This window comes from Paramisgurnus dabryanus, chromosome 20, assembly GCF_030506205.2.
Source record: "Paramisgurnus dabryanus chromosome 20, PD_genome_1.1, whole genome shotgun sequence".
In the NCBI taxonomy this organism is placed as follows: Eukaryota; Metazoa; Chordata; class Actinopteri; order Cypriniformes; family Cobitidae; genus Paramisgurnus; species Paramisgurnus dabryanus.
The window spans coordinates 8,641,748-8,663,595 of NC_133356.1; the positions used below are offsets into that span (position 1 = coordinate 8,641,748).

The 21,848-nt window shown below is 37.7% G+C and overlaps 1 long non-coding RNA gene across 4 annotated transcripts in view; it reads right to left on the minus strand.

Moving 5' to 3' along the window:
* LOC135786707 (uncharacterized) overlaps positions 1 to 20,573 on the minus strand; it is a 113,652-nt gene extending 93,079 nt beyond the window's left edge. For 3 of the 4 annotated variants that reach the window (XR_010546983.2, XR_012335545.1, XR_010546984.2), the window contains exon 1: positions 19,106 to 20,573. This is a non-coding gene — a long non-coding RNA (uncharacterized lncRNA). The remainder of the gene's footprint in view (positions 1 to 19,105) is intronic. The other variant, XR_010546981.2, reaches the window with a different exon arrangement.
* Between the last annotated feature and the right edge of the window lie 1,275 nt (positions 20,574 to 21,848).

The following is a 21,848-nucleotide window of genomic DNA, read 5'->3' on the forward strand; positions in this document are numbered from 1 at the left end:
CTCATTGTGTTCTCAAATACACTCAACTCTGTATCAATCTGTTTTGATAGATAGATAGATAGATAGATAGATAGATAGATAGATAGATAGATAGATAGATAGATAGATAGATAGATAGATAGATAGATAGATAGATAGACAGATAGACAGATAGATAGATAGAGTTTTGCAGTATTTTACTATGTTCTTCCCTCAACTTCGACAAATTTAGTTACACAAGTAAGTATGGTGGCTAAGCGGATAAAAATGAGACCTATATTGCATGGCAGAAGAGCACTTAGGGGGCGTGCACACCAAAACTTTTAAATGCGGCTTAAAACGCCTGGAGGATGCCGAATGCCAGCTGTTTTTCAGCTGAGTGCCAGCTTTCTTCAGCTGAGCACTTTAGTAGCTATGATAATTGAGCTGTGAGCTTGTTGTGATATTTGTCCTGCCCTTCCTCCAATGTGATTGGACGGCCGTGTGAGAACTGATATTGAAGAGCGGAGCTTTTCACCCAAAGTTGAATCTCTCTCAAGCGCCGACTTTCAGCGTGGAAAAAATCCCCCAGCTGATGGATGTTTTGAAAAACGCTGCGCTTCCATTGGAACCAATTAAAAACATGCACCGGCCGCGGGCGTAAACGCTTTGGTGTGCACGCCCCCTTAGTTTGCAGCTGAGAAGTAGTGATGATGTTACTGTGCGCCGAAGTTGAAGTGCTGCAAACTAAGTGCTCTTCCACCATACAATATAGTTCTCCATTTTTTTATCCACTTACTTACTCGTGTAACTACTCATGTAATAGTAGGGCTGGGCAAAACAAATCTATTTTTCGATTAATCAGTTTTTTTTAACGTGGTCGATTCAGAATCGATTCTCAAAGAGCAGAATCGATTTTTTTTTTTCATATTTATTTCTGCAAACATTGAACGAAAGATTAACATTAATCGTATTACTAGTCTTCTTCACTAGATGTCACCCTCTTTTTTGCCTAGCACATGTTACCAAGGAGCAAGAGGCAAGCCTGTCATTCATTCATTCAGTGCTTAAAATGGCGGTTTCAGGTGCTTCGTCGATTTTATTAATTACCCACTTGTAACCTGCTGTTCACTGTTCTTTTTATTAATATAGTATTTGTATTAAATCTATATTCATTGAGAAGTATAAAAAACGGTCTGAGAACCAGAATCGAAAATTGAATCGAGAATCGAAATCGAATTGATTTGGTAGCTTGTGAATCGAAATCGAATCGATCTGGAAAATCTGAATACCCATCTGATACCCAGCCCTATGTAATACTCTTTAAATAGGGAAAACATGGAAGTGTTTAGTGGTCTCTAAATTCATCCCTGTTTGGATCCTAAGGAATGAATGGGGCTAGGCTAAATGCTAACACGTTCATGACACGCTATACAATGATTAAGGGGAAACATTGACAAAAGAGAGGTATGTATTAATTTGTCTTATTTGAGAGAAGACCATATATATATTATATATATATATAAATCAGCTCAACTTTGCTTGTTTGGAAACAGGATAAATTCTGGAAAGCTAATAAAAACTGGAATAAAAATATCTGGTGAGACAGTGGGTGGGACATTACACTCCCAATCACAATGATTAACCAAGATAACCTGCGGTCATCAATAAAAAGTTAACCCTTAACTGTGTAAACTATGCTGACAATAACCAATTTTTGAATGATTTGTCATCACTTAAAATCTTAGACATTTGTGTTGTTTGCTGAGGTAAGCACACTGCTAGTAGTGCTCAAACTTTGGTGTTTCTGTAAATGTTAACCCTGCACTTAAAAAAAAAAAAAATGCAGCATGAAGTTAAAACAACTTGGTTTTGCGAGTCAATTCAACCTACTATTTTAAGATTTGACAAAACAAGTTGAAATTGTTTAACTTAATTTAACAAAAATATATGTTGCATTTTTTACAGTGTGTATGCTTTAAAGGGCACATATTACGCCCAGTTTTACAAGACATAATAAGTCTTAGGTGTGCCTGGAATGTGTCTGTGAAGTTTCAGCTCAAAATACACCACAGATCATTTGTTATAGTGTGTCCAAAATGCCCCTATTTGGGTGGGAGCAAATATGCGCTGTTTTCAAGTACCTTTACATGCAAATGAGCTACAGCCCTCACTCCCTTACCAGCAGAGAGTAGGTACGTCTACATGCAACCAAATAATCCGTTTGTAATCGTATTGATGGCTCAATCGTATTGAAAATCCTTCATGTAAACACCTTAATCAATACGATGGAGGTCGATCGGATGTTAATTTTGATTGTATTGTAGTCCGATCTGTGATCCGATCTTTAGGAGAAAAGTACGCATGTAAAAGCGTAATTCTTAGTATTTTATAAATCGGCTGCAAAAATACATTGTGCACATGCGCAGAAAATGTGTGTGTTTACGTCTTATATTTATCTCTTATTTACATCTCATAATTCTTGTCACAGAAACATACAATAGCTAGGCAATGGGATTCTTTGGGCTAGTTTTGAATGTCCATTGGGCTGGTTTTGATACACAAAGCTGGCTGTGCGCTTGCGCAGATGTTCGGTTCAGATTACATAAAAAGTACATGTAAACGAACATTTTAATCAAATCGAAATGTTTAGGGTGCACGTAAACTTTGGCGTCATAACATCATTCAATCAGATTTAATTCAGTCGGCTTTTGGTTAAAAATAAATCTGATTCCTGTAAATACATTTAGAAAGCTTTTAAGTAAAATTAACCAGTCAGTCAGTGGCCATGGTTGGGGCTTTGTTTGTGTGACATCACATTAACAAGAGAATCAAAGCAGCATAATGATACTGCTTTGGTTTAGCTCATTCCCCGCCAGCCATTTTTTTAAAGTTGCCCGCCAGCATTTTTTTGTGATTTTCAAAAGTTTCACAAAATGCCTTCCAGACAATTTTTCTTCTAAAAATATATAAACGTACATATATCAAATGAAAAAAACCAGACCCTCTGCTTTCAAACAAACAATAAACAAACAGGAAAAAAAATTCTCTGCTTATAAACTCTAAAATATGGGTATTCTTCTTAAAAAATACAAATTTTTAAGCCAAAAGCTTAAATAATTTAATTTTTGTGAAGTAATTTGTTAGAGATCAGATTCAGAACGATTATCTAAACAAAAAGAGTTTAAAATTAGTAAATAACGTTTTGGCTTAAAAAAAATCATAAATTGGGTAAGTATGGATAATCGCAGTATTGCAGATTAACATAAATATTATTCAGAAACACGTTATTTTAATGCAAATGTTTTCTCGTAATTGACGACATAACTCGTCAATGGCGCGGAAAGAGTTAATGGGAATTAAGAAAGAAGAAAATTGTGGATTTTATTATTTGTAGGGTTGTTGTGTTCAAACACTGCCAACACACATTTACGAGGTGTTTACAAAAACCTCGTAAAAGTGGATTTTGCATAACGTGCCCTTCATTAAACATCATGCTTCATATCAATGAGGTAAAGGTTAACGGTCATAGAGTTTCACTCATCTTTATTTCAAATCATTTTCCCAGCAGCTTAAAATTCACCAGTTAACAAACATCTCTGTCATGGAAACCAGGGAATTCTCATAAGCCAAGGAATCTTACTGAATACAGAATGCCAAACGTGGATGTCCAAGTCACCCAGGCAACTTCTCATATACACCTTAATGTAATGAACATCTCACATTATTCATCCACCCGTGCATTATTGAATCTGAAAAATTGTATAATAACCTTCTTCTGTGTTTCTGTAAAAGGCTCTGTAAATCTATAATTTACACTTTTCAGGGAAAATTACCTACATATATTTTACATACAGATGTCTCTACACAAGAATGGTAACAGCGCAAAAAGTCATGGAACCCAGAAAACATTAATACTGATAAAAATGTATACCTTCTAATGCACTGTAAGTTGCTTTGGATAGAAGCGTCCACCTAATGCATAAATATAAATTTAAGGATAGCAAAGTATTGTAGTGTTGTATAAAGGGTTAATGTGTTTTTCCATCAAGTGCATTTAAGTGGGCAGACAGTGTGACCGACTCACAGTGAGTAAATGCAGGGCCACACGGAGCATGCTCAGTACTGCGGTAGGATTACACATGACAGGACTCTCACATCTGCTGATGCAGAGATCCGCCGCCCCACTCCCTCTGGGTGGATTTCCATTCAGTCTAGTGAGCAGCCCAGTCGATTTAGTGTGCAAAAATACAATAAAACATCCAGCATGGATTGCACTGCGCCTCCCTGTGCACACGCATTAAAATACGGCCTGGATCAAAGCAGGGTACGGACGGGTTTTGCATACTCGATCTGTATGCAAACAGGTCAGTGTCAGCGTGATGTCGGCAAGCATGCACTTGTTTACTTTATTCAAGCGCATGAGTCAAGCGTGCATACATGAGTCACATACAGGATGAGTGATGATTCAGACTGTGAATGCATTCTCTCCTGACCTCATAACCCTGTGGCTCGACTCTTAAAGGGGAAGTATCTTGTTTCCATTTTAGGTACAAGCCCATAGAATAGTGATGTGGGTTAAGTTAGTCATGAGGTTGACATTAGAGATTCCTCCATAGTAGAAACCACAAAATCTATAAGCAAACCTGAAGATGCTGATACATACAAACAAACAAACAAACACACACACACACACACACACACACACACACACACACACATATTCCGCAACTCCAAAAAAGCTCTGATGGGAGGGGAAATATTTGCGGGTAATTTACTAAAAATAACACAGGTGCAACAGCTCATTTTCATTTGAACTGTCTGGAGGAATAAGAAGTTTTGAAACACCTGGTATTGTGTGACTTCTGCTAGTGAATCCTCTTTCATTTCCTCCAGCAAATTAAAAATAACGTAGCTTGGCAAACAATATTTTTGAATAGGTTTCTCTTGCATTCCAAATAAATTGATGTGGAAAATCCTCTCGCTTCTACGATGCGCTCTCTGAACTCCTAGCAGCAATAATTGCTGCCATTCTGTGGCAAAGTTGTTTAAGACATGCTTTTTCGGCGTAAAATAATGGCACAAATTGCGTTGCGTAAATAACTGACATACTCTCCTCTCATAAATTTTGCGTGTGAAAAGGAAACTTATGGAAATGCATATGCAATAAAAGGTCAGTCACAAAAATAACTAGACCACATCTTTTAAGCGCTTATTATCCACTGTGCGTCTTTAGTCATTCCCGACAGTCGTTATTTAACGGCAAAATTATGGTTTGCACCATAGACATGTAAAAAAGGCTAGATGTCTCGTCACGCTGGCCAATGGAGGTCGACGTCAGCACCTGGCAGCCATCTTGTCTCAGTCAGCTAGCTCACTTGTAGCATTGTGTTTTAATGGTGCATGTACTTTTAAACAAACATAACTTGCAAAATTTTCTACTGATTTCCAAAAGGTTTGGTTTGTTATAAACGTCAGAGATGTACTTATGACACTGCATACTTATGAATAATGTTCATGAAACATGTTCAACCATTCAAAATTATAGCCATTTAATATCGCTTGTAAGAAACCAAACCATTTGAAAATCGGTAGAAAATTGAGCAAGTTATGTTTTTTTTTTTTTTACACGCACCATAAAAACACAATGTTATGAGTGAGCGAGCCGACTGAGACAAGATGGCCGCCGGTGATGAGGTTAGAGACTCCGCCGTAACACATCTAGCCTTTATTATACATATCTATGGTTTGCACTGGCGGTAGATGTTATTAATTCTGTCCCTTTATGTTTTCACCTAAACTTCATGGGATCAAAATGGGTTACAAAGCTTTTCACCCAGGTTTGTTATACATTTGTGTGTACACTTAAACATCTATAAAATGAGATGTGCACTTGGTCTGTTATGCAACAATGGATCAACAAATAATTCACCAAAAATAAAATACTGCCATCGTTTACTCATCATCATGATGATGCTACAAACCCATATGACTTTACTCCCACAGAACACATGATAAAAAGTCTGCCTGCTTTATCCCTTCAATGAAAGTCATCCATATACGAAATCATTACAATATGACCTTCAAAAAGACAATGTGCAACTAGATATTAGCAATGAAACTATCATTTACGCCAAAAACAATAATAATATCTATGGAGGATGAGCGAAACTAAGCCACTGGCTTAGCTAATTTAAGCTTCTTAAAGGAAAACACCACAATTTTTCAATATTCTTACCTCAACTTAGACAAATGAATACTATCTTTTTTCTATGCATGCACTTAACCTTTGTACAGCGTGTCATGAAAGTGTTAGCATTAGCCTAGCCCCATTCATTCCTTAGGATCCAAACAGGAATTAATTTCATATGTCCATTTTAGGACATATGAAATGTTGATGCTGTAATACAGATTTCTGTAAACGTATAAAACAGGACTACATGCTTTCGAATGAGACTACTGGTGGCATATTTTGTTTGAAAACAATGAAGGAAAACCTGAAAGAGTTCAAAGGGTTCGAAGATAACAAAAAAAATCCAACATCAAACCAAAGTACTGTAATGAAATCATTTTAAAATAATTATTTATTTGACATCATAACAAATAAAATGTACTGCATTGCAAGAACAAGAAAGGAAGTCACATGTGGAGGAAATACAAGAAGTGAAAGTAAATAACAGCCAATACATCAGCAGAAGTTGACACAGAGCCGCCGAGGGGCGGAGTTTGGCACTCACGCTGAGCTTTGATTGACATGATAGAGGGAGGGGGATTGAGTCAAAGCGAGGCCACTGTAAGCTGTGCCGGTTCTGTGCACCAACAGGAACAAAAAGGTCACAGTTTAAGCAGATAAATATGAGGGGGGAGTCAGCTGATGCCTGCAGCTGTGCTGGGAACATCAATTTGAGCCTTGTTCTGCTTCTCCCCCTCCATAACACACTGATTTATGAAAGTAGGCCATCTGCATCAAAGCTCATGGCTGTGGAGTCTCCTGGAGTCATGAGTTCGCTCTGTTTACATCAGCACGCTACACAGCACAGCGCCGCATTGCACAATCGCCAATGGCAACCATGCAGTTATATAAAGCCCAGTCTGCATGCATGTCGATCAAAACATGAAAATAGCTTATAGAGATGCTTTTATGCTTGAACTGTGCTTTACTATTTAAAAAACAACAGTGTTTATAAAACTAAACAGACAGGACTGTGGTAAACTGTAATGCATACCATCTTACATCCGTGTGTTGCACACTTTAGCAAAGTAAAAGTAACACACTGATGAAAATCTATGGATTGAATGTAACGCAAGTGTTCTTGTAAAAGCGCCAACTGAATGCATGAATGTAAATGCAGTTCAGTCTGCCCAGATTCTCTCCCTTACTGCTTGGCTACAAATCAACCTCTACATTGAGATCTGGAATCAATCTGTTGGTTTGTGGAAAAGGTGGAAGGCTCATGAATGCTTATATTGTTTCTTTCTCTTCTCTGGGGTTGGCACATCGTGCAGAATGAACAGGCATCGTGAGAGGCATTATTCAGCTTTTCTTGGGGCTGAAATGTGCATTGTAAATATTTGCACGTGTAAGGTTTAAATGTGCTGCTTTCAGCATTAAGCAAGCAGGGTACAGCTACCACGAAGCGCATGTCGACTCTCAGCAATGAGTTTATTTTTAAATAAGCTATTTTTTCTGCGCCTGTGGATGTGAACAAAAACTCAAATTGTGCTGCTTGTGGAGGACGGGTTTTATATTACTTCTCTAATTAATTGGCAGACGTACGGTTTTATAAGAGTTTGGATGCAAAACCCTCTATGTGCGCCTTGTATGTTTTCAAAAATAGTAACAGTATTTTACTTTAACAGCAATAAAAAAGGTTATTAGTCAGTAATTGAAATTAGAGATGCACCGATATATCGGCCAAAATTCAAAAACCAAAAATTTCGGCAGATACTGTAGTTTAAAAACATCCAATAGTCATGGCTGATATATTCTGTCAATCAAAAGAGAACAGGAAAACACAATGTATTTGAGCTCTGTGTATAGAAAATGTAAAGACACATCACTAGTTTAATGTTCAATATTAAATGGTCATTTTTTTTAAATGTATAACATTCAAAACATTGAATCTTCAGAATTTAGTTAAAGGTGCCAAAAAATGCATTAAAATAATGTTTAAATTCTTCTCTGATATCTACATAGAAGGTATGTGGCTTTATAAAGTGCAAATATCCCAAAACGGCTTTACATGTCCATTTACAACTCTAGGATTTGTCTCCAGAATGAAATGGTTGATTTTACCTTATTTGAAAGAGTAGTGAATAATAATGTTGAGCTCTGCTCTGACTGGCGTACATCACAATTGTAATGTCACAGTTGGTCTAATGTTGAGATTGGCCTGTCTTCCAGCGATCTTTTGAATCTACGTGGTTTACATAAGGAGGAGGAAACAATCTTGTTTGAGGCTCACAATATGTCATTACCATGTACAGAACACTTAATATTCATTTATGCCTAGGTAAATTTTACAGCACCGTTAATGCAAGTTAATAACTACCAAACTATCGGTATGGACAGATATCAGTCTGAATAATCGGCTATTGGTACAAAAAGTTAAATTGCTGAATCTCTTATTGAAATGCCTTATTTTCACAAATGTTATGTTATTTATTTCTTTGGTATTTAACAAATACTGTCTGTCTTTTGCTGCAAAACCCTCTAAGTTCATGCAAGCTTTTTGGCAAACACCTCTAATCTGGACATGACATAGTAAACAGCTGCACAATCTCTAAATAACATATAAATTAAATGAAAGAACTGAACCAAACATTTTGTAAATAAAGCTAAAATTCATTACACTTCCTGTAACCAGATAAAGCCGCTTGTGGCTTATTGGACAATAAAGAGCACCTATTGTCCGATTCACGTTTTTAAATTTTCTTTGGTGTGTAAGTGTGTATTATTACATGTTAACGGTATGCAAAAGGTACATACCCCAAAGTAAAAACGATGACGCGAGTTATCGTCTCCAACACAAATCCAACACAAGTTTACTTCCTGGGATTGGTGACGACAAGACCGACATTATCATAATTCCTCCTGCTTTGACACACAGCCTGTAAGTTAACTCCTGTTAACATCGCATTGTGACTGAATCTTTCAAACATAGTAAGGAGCGCCATATTTCTGGCTGTTGTGAGAGGTATTCAGTCCAATTACAACGTACAGATTAGCAGATTAGCCTAACCCAATCAGGGACACTTGAGCTTTTCAAATCCTTGCATTTCAGGAAGAGAGTGAAATCTGGAGCTACAAAAATGTGTGGTATGTGGAAAATAACGCGTTTTTTAACCATTAACCATGCGGACATATTGTATTATACCAAATACACAAAATAACGTTAGCAATAAAATAGGTGCACTTTAACAACTGAAATCTGACTCATACTATGTGCATTGTGCACCGTCTGTCAAACAATTTTTCTTCCGTGCATTTTAAAGACTTTGCTGAAAGAGAGACATGGGCTGCGTCCGAAACTGCCTAGTTCCATACTTTATAGTAGGCAAAAAGCAGTAGGCAAATTCCGAATTCTATGTCCGAATTCATAGTATTCGAAAAACAGTAAGGCGAAAAGAATCCGGATGACCTACTACTTCCGGCAAGATCCTGAACGTAGTACGTCCGAATTTATTTATACTATCCATATTCATACTATAGTACTGTTTTAATGGTCGATGAGAAGGTACTTCATCTGATTCAGTACCTACTGTCACAGTATGCGATTTCGGACGCAGCCATGGTGTTTAACGCATTCTGGCAACAACCTAAATTTCTGAATGGACTGAAGCCTGGAATTAAGCAGATTTGAAGTGAAAGTATTTGATGAAAGTATAATACATGCAGAAAGCATTCTGTCAATATCATCATCTCATTTTTGACGGAGGTGGGGTTTAGCGGCTTCTGCATCTGAGCTCTTCATATATAAATATTGATATATAAACATCATATAGGCTGGGATTGTAACAAATTATTAAAGTAACAAACTAGCAACAAGGTAATGACCTTTCAAGAACTCACAGCACCTTTACAGTTAACAAATCTGAAAATGAACATTCAAATCCAACACTGTGACGTCTGCTCTTTCCAAAAATCTTCAAAATTGAACATCTGAATGTGTTATTACTGTCAAGCAGTCTCACAGTTACTCTAAATTACAAACCCAGGCATTTGAAACATGGACATCTCTTGTACCCTGGCGAGATATGAAGCAAATGTCTCTCAAACTCATAAAAGAAGATAAATCATCGCTTTGGAATGAATCATGTCAGAATTTCTGGGCTGTCTGCCTCTCATGAGGTCACACAAACACACATACACACAGTGTGAAATAGATTATGAAACCATGCGGTGTCCCACGTGGATTTCATCATCTAACTTCACTCTCGCAGGTGTTTTCCCCAGCAAAAGCTATTTCTGTGATAACACAATACAACGGCTGTTTCAAATTCCCCTCGAACCAAACAGATCATGTGATGGATCATAGCTCGCACATATTTTCTGATGTTTTGGCACATGATTGCAGGGAATCGAATAGAGAGAGAAAAGAAACGGTGAGCCTAATGCAGGAGCCTTATGTCGTGCAAATAAGTCATCAGGAAAATCATGCATTCTTCTCAAAATGAGTAACATTCACTGATGTGAAAATGCTAAAGATAAAAGCCATTCCCACTTGGTTTTTTACCGTCTCTTCATATTCACCTCGTTCTCGTCTCGTTCACATGCAGACATTGCTACTTCAATCAATGCATAACTCAGCTGTTACTTGGCAACATGGTACCAGCGGCCACATTTAGCTTGGTCGCCATGACGACCGGATTCACAAACACGGAATGTTGGAATGATGTCTTAGTGCCGGGCATGATCCACAAGGGAACTGTTACAGATTGCTTTAATATACAAAATGAAGAATTACAGTAAAACAATAATTAGGTTCAGGGTATATATGTTAGTGCATAAGTAATAGGCAGTAATGCAAGAAATATTTAATTAGACAGACGGAAAATTAAAAGTTGTGATTTTCTAGGCAGATATGGCTAGGAACTATACTCTCATTCTGGGTTAATAATCAAAGACTTTGTTGCCGTACCATGGCTACAGCAGGCGCAATGATATTATGCAGCGCCCGAAAATAGTCCCCCCGGTAACTTTTAATTTTCCGTCGGTCTTTGTACACGATGTAACTACAGAAGAGTCAAGTTTTAAAAAGGAAAAATATCAAAACTCTAGTCATTTTTGAGCACGATGCTACTAGTCTAATCAGATTCAATGGATTATGCTAAGCTATGCTAAAAGTGATACCGCCAGACCCGGAGATCAGCTGAATGGATTCTAAAATGGTAAAAATCAAGTGTTTAACTCTAGGAGAGTGTCCTTTAACATTTTATTTCACATTTATTTGTATAGCGCTTTCACAGTTTACACTGTACAATACACATAAAGCAACAAATTAAGAAAATAAATTATAGATCAGTTTATAGGCCACGCTGGCTTGAAGTCCTTGCAAGGGCCGGTTTCATCTTTCCATGTGTTGGGAGGATTTTTTATCTGACAATTCATCTGACAATTCTCACAAAACAACATTTTGGGCTCATATGTAAAGGTAAGAAATATTACGCTTAAAGGATTATTTATATTATTAAATTAAACCTACTTTTTAGGATCTAAATGTCTGACTTTATTTTCAAGACATATTGGGATATTTTCCTACTAATTTTATGATAAAGCAAAATATATATGACATTTCTTTAAAAAAAACAACAACATTGTAATAGACAACCAAATTATGTGTTGGGTGGTTTCAAGAAAAAAATGTGACAAAAAAAATGCTGGGTTGGTTTAACCCATAGTGGGATAACAACAAACTAGTAGTAGGTTCATTTATAACCCAGTGTTTTTTATTCCAATATATACCCCAGCATTTTTAAAAGTGCATGAAAATAAGATCACAATGCAAAACATAACATAAATTAAATTGATTATGAATTTTATTTGCATGTTAACAATTATGAAATGAATAACACTTTACAATAAGGTTGTATTAGTAGTAAACATAAGTAAATGCATTTACTAACATTTTCAGCATGTATTAATTATTGTTAATGTTAGTTAATGTTAATACAGTTATTCGTGTTAGTTCATGGTGCATTAATTAATGTTAACAGTTACAATGCCTGGTTTGATAAATGATAAATGAATAAAGGTCAAAGAAATAATCCAACCAAAAAGTCCAATCTTAAGTAAAAATGAACCTAACTTACATATTCCGCAGATCTGTGCTAATGAACTAAACAGAAAATAAAAAATTAAAATAATTGATGCATGAAACTAATAAATCCTTTCCAAAAACAACAGGATTTTTTAAATCGAACCTGATTCCTTCCTGAAGTCTTTTATATGTCAACTGTGCCTACGCTTTAAGACTCAGATGAAAATATAATATCACGGACACACTAACAATATCAGACATCACCGATCGGCTTTAACACAAGGCTGAACAGATGATGTCATCCATAAAGCCACATCTCAAAGGAAATTACATCATTACTTCCTGTCCTTGGCTTCTATGCCATTCAAGATGGGTGAAACACTTAAAATGCTCACACAACTCAGTTTCAGTCGATATCAATTGAGTGTAAAGTTCAGTCACTTCCTCCACCAAACTAAAGTTGTCTTCTCTGACCTAATTTAATGGATCATAAGAGGACCACAAGGTTGAAGCAGAGGAAGAGCTCAGGTTTTCTGGTCAGACATTCGTATCCCCTTCCAACAGCAAGATCGGCTTTCCGAAAACCTCTGTTTTAAATCTGTTTGCACAGGTCACATGACAACAACAACAAATCTCTAACAGACTCTAAGCCCATACTGCAGCCAATATACTCCACGTTACAAACAAATTTACAGTAAATATTGGGACGCTGTGAATAACTTCCAAATGTTGCGATTTAGTGTTGGAAACCCAATAATTGTTCAAGTAAAGATGCTAATTTTCCTAAATATTGTACATCGTGTGGTCTGAACAGCAGACAGACAGTTCGAGAAACATCAGAGCTGTGATGTGCAGAGGCCGCAGCTGTTGAAAGGTCAAACTTACACAAGAGATTCGAAGCAATAGTTAGTTACAGATGTGCTCAAGTGACATTGAGGTCAAACAGTGGGCCTCGCCACAAGATTTCCGCCTTGATCTCTTTGAATAAAGCCGCTACGCGTGGAGCAAGTATGTGCCTTCCAAGCAGCTTTGAAAGTGTGTGGGAGAGACAAAGTGGAGAGAGGCCGAGTTTAGTGCATCTGTCAACAAAACATGTGGGATGCTTTTCTCTGTACGCATAAGGTCACGGCCCTTCGGCACGGAAACAGGCCTTCAGAATGCATCAGAGACTATGAAAAACAATCTTATTTCTGTCCTCCATCAGAAGGCTAAACAAAAAAATAACGATCTATACCGATAACATCAGAGATAAATTGCTCACCACACAAACAAAAGCCATGAAACACTGCTGAAAGCCGGATATCATGATGCAAAACACGAGGGTGGCCTCCATATTTAACTCCAATAGACTTTTCATTCAGGATATTTGCGAATGGGAATCACAGACTTAACCTACGGAGCAACTTTTCTGTTTACTGCCCATCACTAAAATAAAACAACGTGACTGATTTGGATTGCAAACTACAGATGACAGCATGTAGCTAACAAATTGCAACTTAAAATAGTAGGTTGTATTGACTGGCAAAACCAAGTTGTTTTAACTCCATGCTGCATTTTTTTACAGTGTGCGTATTGGTTAGCTCATGACAGAACTCGTAAATCTATAATAAAGCACACACCAAATTGGTTAAAACTTAGTTAAAAAGAACAATATAAATGGTTAAAAGCTAATTTGCATTGATTCATGGGACCGTATTTGTACGTTTTGTTTTTGCTAACTTTAAGGGTGAGGTTTTATTGTTGTTATTTTTTTCTAATAATCATACGTTTTTTAACGATTCACTTCGTATGAATTAATACAAATAAACCAACTCGTAAAATACGTATGAACGGTGTTGGGAAAAGTTACATATAAAAGTAATGCATTACAATATTAAGTTACTCCCCAAATAAGTAACTAATTGCGTTACTAAGTTACTTTTCATGGAAAGTAATGCTTCCGCTACTTAGTTACTTTTCATGGAAAGTAATGCTTACGCTACTTAGTTACTTTTCATGGAAAGTAATGCTTCCGCTACTTAGTTACTTTTCATGGAAAGTAATGCTTCCGCTACTTAGTTACTTTTCATGGAAAGTAATGCTTCCGTTACTTAGTTACTTTTCATGGAAAGTAATGCTTAAGTTACTTTTGTGTTACTTTTTCTTATTTGGCTGAGGCTTGATCTCTTTTAGGCCTTGCAGGTGTTTTTTTATGACTGAGAAGTTCTGCATTCAGGAATTGCATATTATAAAATAGTAGGTTGTATGGACTGGCAAAACCAAGTTGTTTTAACTCCAATAGTTTCTTAAACTATTCCTGCTCAGGTGCGCACACATATATAGAGTGCGTAATTCTACGTGACTACGTTCAGTTTAATTTAGTACATTAATCTTTTTTAAATTGAATTAATTAAACTGAAAAGTAACTCGCATTACTTTTTAAAAAGTAAAAAAAAATTTATGTGTTACTTTACTTGTTACTTCAGAGAAGTAATATTATAACGTAATGCACGTTACCTGTAATGCGTTACCCCCAACACTGCGTATGAATTCTCATGAAATTATGCTGGGAGTACAGAGTCACTTCCAGCTTCAGAAATTGTTTCGGGAGAGACAGAACACTAGAGGTTTTTATTTTATTTTTTAGATGTTTTTGCATGCTGTGAGAGATTTAGAGCAATCATCAATAAGAATATTTTTCGTCTCTTGCTTTGCAAACTGTAGCCCAAGAGACAATTTCAGAAAACACAGATCAAAGCAAATTTGTTTTCTACAAGCACCGCCTATCTGGGGTTAACGTGTACGTCTGCATCGATCAACGGTCTTACAATGGTCAGATAGTGTGGAGCGGATTGGGTGTTTCTGACAGAGCTTCGCATTCATGAGCTAACAGATCGTCCATTCATCCATTCAGCAGTCTTCAGTGTCTCTCTGATCGCTCGACTCCAACAGCAGCTGAAATCTAAAACTACACGGAGGCGATCACATGCTCTCATCCCTTCATGAGACAGGGCGAGCAGGAAGAGAGAGCTCATTGTTGACGATAACATTACCCGTCCGCTGCTTTGAGACTGAATGATGACTCCCCGAAACACATCCGAAAAGTGTTTGCCTTCCTAAGGTTTCACACCCTGACCTGCCAACAAAAGTACTATGAAAAATTATTATTGGATATATTCAATCAAACTAGATCAGAATCAAGGGTGTACAGAGAGGTTTAAAGCCCGTTGCTATGCAGTTGCTGTGTGTGGTTGGCAGGGGGTTGCTATGGGGTTAATACGATGTTGTACTCTGTTGCTAAGGTTTTCCAAGTGGGTTAAACATGTGGCTATGTGGTTACTAGGATGATTTATGCGGTTGCTAAGGTTTTCTGAGTGGCTTAAACGTGTTGCTATATGGTTACTAGGGCGGTTTATGCAGTTGCTAAGGTTTTCTGAGTGGCTTAAACGTGTCGCTATATGGTTACTAGGGCGGTTTATGCGGTTGCTAAGGTTTTCCGAGTGGCTTAAACGTGTGGCTATGTGGTTACTAGGATGATTTATGTGGTTGCTAAGGTTTTCCAAGTGGCTTAAACATGTGGCTACGTGGTTACTAGGGCGGTTTATGCGGTTGCTATCGTTTTCCGAGTGGTTTAAATGTGTTGCTATGCGGTTACTAGGATGTTTTGTTTAGTTGCTAAGGTTTTCCGAGTGGCTTAAATGTGTCGCTATGCCGTTACTTGCACGTTTTTTGCGGTTGCTTAGGTTTTCAGAGTGGCTTAAACGTGTTTCTATGTGGTTACTAGGACGTTTTATGCGGTTGCGAAGGTTTTCTGAGTGGCTTAAACATGTCAATATGCTGTTACTAGGACGTTTTATTCGGTTGCTAAGGTTTTCCGAGTGGCTTAAACGTGTTGCAATGCGGTTTCTAGGACATTTTATTCGGTTGCTAAGGTTTTCCGAGTGGCTTAAATGTGTCGCTATGCCGTTACTTGCACGTTTATGCGGTTGCTAAGGTTTTCAGAGTGGCTTAAACGTGTTTCTATGTGGTTACTAGGACGTTTTATGCGGTTGCGAAGGTTTTCTGAGTGGCTTAAACATGTCAATATGCTGTTACTAGGACGTTTTATTCGGTTGCTAAGGTTTTCCGAGTGGCTTAAACGTGTTGCAATGCGGTTTCTAGGACATTTTATTCGGTTGCTAAGGTTTTTAGAGTGGGTTAAACATGTCTCTATGCGGTTATTAGGACGGTTTATGCGGTTGCTTAAGTTTTCCGAGTGGCTTAAATGTGTCGCTATGCGGTTACTTGCACTTTTTATGCGTTTGCTAAGGTTTTCCAAATGGCTTAAACGTGTTGCTATGTGGTTACTAGGACGTTTTATTCGGTTGCTAAGGTTTTCCGAGTGGCTAAAACGTGTTGCGATGCGGTTTCTAGGACATTTTATTCGGTTGCTAAGGTTTTTAGAGTGGCTTAACCTCTTCAACCCTGAGGACCCTGTCCCGGGTCCAGAATTTCGTATTTTGACTTAATATAAAAGATTCTTTTAATCTTTGATGCTCCGTCATTGACCCCAGTAACACATATGAGATACTGTTTGAAAGCTTAGAGTCTCTACTTTCTGCAGATATGCATCACTTTGACACATCTTTTACTGTAAGAAAGTTATTTACACTTAATTTACACTATCACCCCCCCAATATTTTATTATATCATTTAATATTTACATATTTCATATTTTTCAAAAATGACAAACATGGGCAAGTCTTATATCAAATGAAAGCTCTCATTCTCAGGAATAAGGCTACAGCATTATTTTTGTTCTATTATTATCACATATCCAACAATCATCGAATTAATAATAAGGTAAAAAATGGTCTTTTGTAAACATATGTGAAACTTGAGTGTGGACTGCCTCAGATAGCACAGATAGCCACAAATGATACACCATCTTTTATCTTAGGTCCTACTCTAAACAATGAGTCCATCCACAGCATTTTCTTTGGTTGTGTGCATAATTAATCCCTTGCTATTTATTATATGTGCAAAACAAAAAATTAATATTTATATGAAAAATGTATTTTCACACCCTTTAGTAAAATGAGAATAACTTTTGAATGCGACATGCTAAAGAGTTCATTCCTTTTTTGGGTGTTTACTGTCTGCTGCTGCTAACAACCAGAACTGTCTGCTAGAGCACCCAGAACCAGAGTTATACACTATCAAAGACAGTGTTTACAACATAAAAAAGAAAATTTGGTGTTTTATCATATGAAAAACAACATAAATAACAATATTTGTCACAAACAGCAGCTTTTTATGTAACTTCAAAGGGTTTTCTTTAAAATGATATAAAGAAACTGCATTTATTCCACTGTATGTGGTTATGGGAGCACTTCAAATGTTCTTAGGCAGAAATTGTATACAAAAAGGGTATTATTCCTCCCTTCAGTTGGAGTAAAATAACTTTTGCATAGATTATGATAGAGAAAAAAAATCATTTTTCCTCTGTAAGCTGACAATTGCTGGAATCAAACAAAACTGTCTGCAGGGAGCTGAGATACCCAGGGCCAGAGTTATATACTTTCAAATAAAAACTTTAGAAAAAAACATCAAAAAGCGCCTATTTATTTTTGTGTTTATTAGAGGACTGATATCACATACAACCATGTTGAGCACTTTTAACAGTGTTTTATGTAACTTCAAAGGGTTACCTGCAAAATGATACCAAACTTTTGTATGTAAACCTCTGCATGTGGGTATGGGATGCTTTTCAAATTGGGTAGGCCAAATCCAAGCGAAAATCCCCAAAATAGCTTCAGGGTGTAAGAAGTTAAACATGTCTCTATGCAGTTACTAGAACGGTTTATGCGGTTGCTTAAGTTTTCAGAGTGGCTAAAACGTGTTGCGATGCGGTTACTAGGACGTTTTATTCGGTTGCTAAGGTTTTCCGAGTGGCTAAAACGTGTTGTGATGCGGTTTCTAGGACATTTTATTCGGTTGCTAAGGTTTTTAGAGTGGCTTAAACATGTCTCTATGCAGTTACTAGAACGGTTTATGCGGTTGCTTAAGTTTTCCGAGTGGCTTAAATGTGTCGCTGTGCGGTTACTTGCACATTTTATGCAGTTGCAAAGGTTTTCCGAGTGGCTTAAACGTGTTGCAATGCGGTTACTCTGACATTTTATTTGGTTGCTAAGGTTTTCCGAGTTGCTTAAACGTGTTGCGATGCGGTTTCTAGGACGTTATATGCGGTTGGCAAGGTTTTCCGAGTGGCTTAAACTTGTGGCTACATGGTTACTAGGAGGTTTTATGCGGTTGCTAAGGTTTTCAGAGTGGCTAAACGTGTTGCGATGCGGTTACTAGGACATTTTATGCGTTTGCTGAGGTTTTCTGGGTGGCTTAAACGTGTTGCTATGCAGTTTTCTAGGACGATGTATGCGGTTGCTAAGGTTTTCCGAATGGCTTAAACGTGTTGCGTTGCAGATACTAGGACGTTTTATGCAGTTGCTAAGTTTTCCAAAGTGGCTTAAACGTGTTGCTATGCAGTTACAAGGACATTTTATGCAGTTAATAAGGTTTTCCGAGTGGCTTAAAGGCATTGCTATGCAGTTACTTGGAAGTGTTAATCACAAGAATCTCATCTTTTAAATATGTGTGACATGTTTAGCTTTTTGTTTTTGAGTTGTTTTATGTCAAATAATGTTCCCACTGAAATGTTCCTCCCACTGTACATTAGAACGCCAAGGGGTTAAATTCAGAGATGGGAGCTATACAAGTAATCTGATACCACAATATAAATGCGCATACCCCATGTCGGTTTTGTCGATATCGTGTGGCCATAATTGTTAGCAGTTTTTGAAAAACGTCTTGTCCCAAGTATAAACATCACAAATATTGCCAGCTTGTGCCAGTATTTCAGATCTTTCACTAACCAGAACTCAATCCCATTGTGTAACTCTCAACACCGCTAACGCACCACAGTGTTCCAGTTTTGCTTCCTCTCGCTGCTGGATTTACGCTCCACTGTTTTTTCCTGTCTAGCGTGTTAGGATGGCCGCCTCAGAGCTGCTTTCACTTCCCCCATACATTATTTACATTTTTCCCCTGACGGCTCGGCTCAGAAAATCAGGGCATGAGGAAATAAGAGCTTGGCTTGCGTGGAGGTCCTGAGTCTCAAACCACACCCACCGGCCCTCCGCTCCCCTCTCACGAGGCCCGACAAAAATACATTACGACTGGTGCCGTGACAACGGGAAAAGAGCGAGACCCGCCCCTGTCATCAATCCCCCTGACACGTTTCCTGAGGGCCAGGATTTCATACAAGTCAATGCAGCACCTACAGTATGCAAAACAAGAGCGCCTGTCTTGGGATATCAAAAGCAGCTCTCGCCATGAGACCGGAAGACGGTTAAAGGAAAAATGAAACCGGAGAGACAAAGAGTTGTGTTTATTCAACCTACTGCTCCGAAACAAAAGAAGGGAAGAGAAAGAAAAAAAACGTTCCTGTGGGACCTTTTGTCGTATTAGATGATGTTGACAATCACTTGAGTTTTATATAATCTCTTTCTTTTTGATGTAGTACAAAAACATCTTTGCCTGTAATGTTTTATTGTCTCATTATTCTCCGTGTCTCTCACATGGAGTTGTGTAATGATCTGTCCGTGTGGATAACCATCAACAATGCAGTGACTCACGGGGTGAGGGGTAAATGATTCGTCTGATTTAAAGTGGGTTAAAGCTGTGAATGGCATTCCTGCAGTGTGAATAGAGTCATGTTTACCCCAGATACTCTTTCCACCAATCAGCGTGTCATTGAGATTTTTGAAATGCGACACTATCCTGACGTTCACAGCACGTGGCATCAAGCTGACCTGAATTGAGCAGCGCTCTTTAAACTCTTTTTAAATAATGATGCATTTCAATGACATTAATGTCATCCTGGCTTCCTACACTGCTCATTGAAGTCTCACTTTGTAATATTAAAGTAATACTGTACTAAATTAAATGGATAACTGTACTTTACTCCTTTTATATCTAGACAAAGACCAGTTTATATGTGCATCATTCACAAATCTTTACTCCTGCATATTTTGGCTAAATGTTTAAATCCTTTCAGATTATTTTGCCTTGTCCTGAGCCCAAACAGTGAAATGTAAAGACTAGAGATTTGTGCACTGATTCAAGCGTTGACCCAGTCGAACATGTCAGCGCAGCTGTTTGCAGGCTAAGCACGTACACGACTCTTTATTTTTAGGAAGTGCCCAGGATTTTTCCCCCTCCCCTGTGAATTTTTTGCAGCACATGACATGGGGCTTAGGACCGCTTTGGTAATTAAAATCCCCCCGCCGATGCCCCTGCTATTCACCACCATTATTATTAGCACAACTGCAACTCGGTTTACGTTTTCTCATCGCCTGCTTTGGCACGAAGGACCTCAGCTTTTCTCCTTGGTTGCACCGTGATCCGTTTCGAGCCCTTACGGTCGCCCACTCTCTCGTCACGTAAGCACGGCTGACATCGAGGACTGAACGGCGACAAACAGCAATGCCTGCTGTAATCTTTTGGCCTCTGTTGTGAAGTTTGTGCATAGCTGTAAGAGCAAATGCCAAATAACAGAGGCTATATTTGCAGCTTGCATGCAGGATAAAAATATAACACAGTTTTCACATTACAAAGTTAAATGTAAGGTTTACTGTTACATTTTATAAACTCTGTACAGTTATTATATGCATTTACAAGCATGTTTACCTGCCTGTTCTTCAAGGTTTTGTGGTTAATTGTATTTATTTGGCATTCATGAATTTATCAGTGATGACACCATCATTGTGGTTTTGGTAGTCCAGTAAAAGCACTAATAGTAAACAGGTCAACATTAAGAAGTGCTAGTGAGTTTTTCACACAGACTGAAGCAACAGTGCCCCCTGTTGAAACCATCGCAGTGTTTATTTACCAGTAAAACAAGCAGGCACTACAGCTTAGTCTGGCACAAATCCCTAGAAAGTGCCCAACATGCAATGCTGAATGTCACAGATTATTAATTAGGTAATGATGACATCACTGGGTAACTTTCCAATAGCAAAGGCTTGAGTGTTTTAAAAAAGGAAATTATGATGCTGCTGTGTTATGCTCATAATTATTATTATTTTCCCAGTAAAAGTAAATTCGCCTCCCAGTATCTTCCACTACAGACGTCTGCAACCCATAATAAATTCAACAGGAGTTTAGCTTTACTTTTTTAATTTAAAGGAATAGTTCATCAAAATTTTAAAGTGCACCTATTTTATTGCAAAAAACAACATTATTTTGTGTGTTTGGTATAATACAATGTGTTCGCGTGGCTTATGGCTTAAAAAAACATTATTTTTACATACATTTTGTAGCTTCAGATTCCTGAAACGCACAGATTTAAAAATCTTTGCGTCCCTGATTGGCCAGCTGATCTCTTTGTTGTGATTGGCCTGAATACCTGTGACATCAGCCAGAAATGTGACGCTCCTTACCATGTTTGAAAGATTCTGTCACAATGCAATGCTAAAAGGAGTTAATTTACAGGCTGTGAGTCTGAAGCGGGAGAAATTATGATAATGTCAGTCTTGTCTACATCACCAATCCCAGGAAGTAAACTGTTGCCTACAATCCGTGTGTTTATTGTAGTCCAAGAAAAGAGATTTACGT